The following is a 3,671-nucleotide window of genomic DNA, read 5'->3' as shown; positions in this document are numbered from 1 at the left end:
AGAATATAGCTTGTGGGTATTATGTATTAGTTTGAAAGAAGAAAATGTGCAAGAGGCATAAATAAAATTATATGCGTAATGTGAACATCTCTAGATAGACAATTATTAATGATCATATATGTCGCACCCTCCCGAGAGCTCGACGTCGCGACGACACTTCCTCCGTAGCGGGGATTCGATGTTGGGGTCTTTCTGTTGTGAAAAAGGGAGTCGCCACCTAGTATTATGGTCACTAGGAAACCTAACTGGTCTTTCAGAGATTCTAAGGCAAGGGATTGGTTGCGTAAAGGGAAGGTTTTAGCACCCCTAGTACGCCCAACCTAAGGTAAGCTGCTTGGTGTTTGATTTGTCTTATAACTGTTATGGTGTTGATGTTCTATAATCCCATCAGTTTCCTAGGATAAGTCTGCTCTGATGAACGAAATCTAGGGTGCTTTAAAAACCTATTTTTTCGTCTCGTAAACCGTGGAGTAAAAAAAATTGAAATGTCCTCGATTATAATCAAGGCTTCTTTCAAGGATTTTGTGCGGATTTATTATTCCTAGAAAATTATTTTGGATATTTACCACTCCGGGTTTCTTTATCCAAATATTAACAGTGAATAATAACAAATTATTCCCAATAATATTTTGGATATTCGTCCTTTAAGGATTTCTTTATCCAAACATTAGCGGTGAATAATAGATGAATTCCCCCTAAAATAAGATTTTTATATTTTTTGAAATATTGGCCAATACCCTTTGGAGTTTTACAAACATGTTGTAAAATCCAGAAATGCAAGAAAAATGATTTTTGTTGTTTTTAAGAAATCCATGCAAAAACACATTTTCAAAACTTCAAACATTTGTTTTTTATATAAAAAAAACGTAAAAACAATGTTAGGGTATTGGCCGTATGCAGGAAAACAAAACATTGTTTCATTTTATATTTTTTTTTGATGTCTCGACGAAAACCGGGTATTTTCATACCGGACTTGTATCTTTACCATATACAAAATACAAGCAGATATTGATAAACAATGCATCAACAAACTTTTAGAAAATCACATATTTAAATAATTCTTTTAAAGAAATTTTTTTTGAATGCGCCAGACCCGGCCCAACAGGAAAATGGGCCGAAATCAGCCCAAAAATAAAATGGGCCTACTTTCTACAGGGCTGGACTCAGCCCAGCCGAAACCACATGACTGGTTACTGTTCACTATACAGTAACCGTGTTACTATTCCTCTGCACAGTAACACGTTAATTAATTTTCCAGTTACTGTGCACATGCACAGTACCCCCAAACTGCATGCAAAGACCACGTTACTGTTTAAGTGAATTAAATTTCACTTGAACAGTGCAAACACAAAACAAAAAATGCAGGGGTGACGAAGACCTTTACAACCTACGATCTCTCAGGCAATAGAACTGGAAAGCTAAACCAGCCTCTTAACTCATAGTCTAAACACGGCATGACCCATCATTTTCGACAAAGAGGAGCAGGTCATATACACATGGAAGCTGAACATTTGAAAACCAAACCTAATACAGAAAACATTGTTCACGCCTACCCTTTTCTAATCTCTGATATTGGCATGGTTTGTTTTATCCAAGAATGAAAGAAACGAAAGAGCATGCTTTTCATCATGTATATCGGAGACGCTAAAACAGAAACAACAAATCAAATGGCCAGCTATCTCTCTTTCGAAGAAAAATAGGAAGGAAAACACACTCCAAAACCAGCCGAAACATCATCCCAACTGAAGAGGGCCTTCTCTCGTTTTCCTTTCTAAATGAGTCACCGTACGAGTAAATAGCAGAAAAAACGCAGCTTTAACATAAATAACAAGCTAAACTCAAAGGCATGGGAGGAACAGTGGGCAAGCATACAACTTTGTTGCTGAGATGGAAAATGAACGTCCCAAACAGAAGCATAAAACAGATTTTGAAAAGAAAGAAGACCAACCAAATAGCTTTACATATGTTAAAGAAAAAGAAAGTCAAGACTCATACCTGCGGGTCCTGCACGTTTAAATGCAGAAAAATGAGATACAACTGGTGGACAAGCTTCTGTCTTTTTAATTACCTCTGATAACCAAAGCAAGCCTTCCTCTCTTTTGCCGTTGGGAACTTTTCAAAAATCTCATAGAGTCTTTGCAAGCCCCGGTTCGACAAGGTAGGATAGACTCAAGGTAATCTCCTCTCGTTCTCCTACCCTTAGCCTCCTCCTAGTTCTCTCGGTTTTTTTTTCTTTTTTCTTTCTCTTCTTTGTTCTCTCTTGTCTTTCTTCCCTACTGTCTTCTGTTCACAACTGCTCTCCTCCTCTTCCCCCCTCCCCCAAAAACCAGCCCCCGGTAGCTGCTAATAACAGTATATATATAGGTGAAGGGGGAGCGGGGCAGCAACATGCGCATGGGGAGCAGGGGACACCAAGCCAGGGCAGCCTGCATTGCTCCCACACCTGCGCTGCTCCCACGCCTGCAGCTGCTCCCACGCCTGCGCTGCCTGCGCTGCTCCCCACTCTTGAGGGTCTCGGGCAGCAGCATGCACATGGGAGGAACAATGTCTCAAAATGACACTGTTTCGGGTTCTGCTCTCTTTTTATATATAATTAATATTGTATTTGCAGGTAGCCAAAAACATGCGGCAGAAATTTCACTTTCTCATTAGATATTCAAACATGCATATCTTGAGTTTCTGATATCGAAATCCAGCGATTCAAAAGCCAAAATTCATCTATGTGTGTAGGACTACAACTTTCACGAAGGATTCAAGGTGAGATATAATTGTTTTACTGGACAGAATCGGGCCGCAAAACTGGTCGGTAAAAATGGTCTCCTGATCCGATTCAAAAACTGACGAATGTCGAGCATCCCGATATGACTGAGAGTATCCTAAGAATGAACCAGAAAAATCGTGATGGCAGCAGAAATTTTAGTGCAAAATTTGGGTCAAAATCCTGCTCGCGGCAGAATTCTCTACTTTCACGTCAGATATTCAAACAGGAATATCTCGAGCTTCTGATATCGAAATCAAGCGATTCGAAAGCCTAAATTCACCTATGCGTCCAGGACTACGACTTTCACGAAGGATTCCTGGTGAGCTATAATCGTTTTAAGGATAGAAACGGGCCGCAATCTGGTTGGTCACAAAGGGTCTCCCGATCTAAATTCAGGGAACTGACAATGCCAAGCATCCTAGTTCGACTAAGAGTCTGCCATAAGAACAATGAGCTCTAGGACCCAATAAAGGTGTAGGTCCATTCTTCAACATGTCACGAGTGACATAATTCAGCTGGGGAGGGTCAGATATTGCATGAAGCCCAGTCAGAATCAGGGCCTAAGTTGGAACAAAAAATTACGGCAGCAGCAGAACCAAGTTTTTTTTAGTGCCACTTTTGAGGGATTTATTCAACACAAGGTTTCAAAAAACAAAATATTTCTTTCTGTGCTTTTGTCAATCTTCTGGCGAATATAAGCTAAACTCCTATACTCTGTTCAAAAGAGGTATACACCGTCTCCAGCACGTGGGGTCCAAAATGGAGTAACAACAGTTGCCCCCTCTTTACAATGCTTACGAAGCCAAACTTGTCAAGTGCTTCGCTTAGTAAGTGTTGTAAAGATAAACCGTCTGATCCTGCCAAAATCTCAACTGTTTTTCCTAAACAATGGTATCCCTATCAGATTTCT

This window comes from Populus nigra, chromosome 6 (assembly GCF_951802175.1).
Source record: "Populus nigra chromosome 6, ddPopNigr1.1, whole genome shotgun sequence".
NCBI lineage: Eukaryota > Viridiplantae > Streptophyta > Magnoliopsida > Malpighiales > Salicaceae > Populus > Populus nigra.
The sequence above is the reverse complement of the archived record's forward strand: the minus strand, read 5'-3'. Positions refer to the sequence as shown.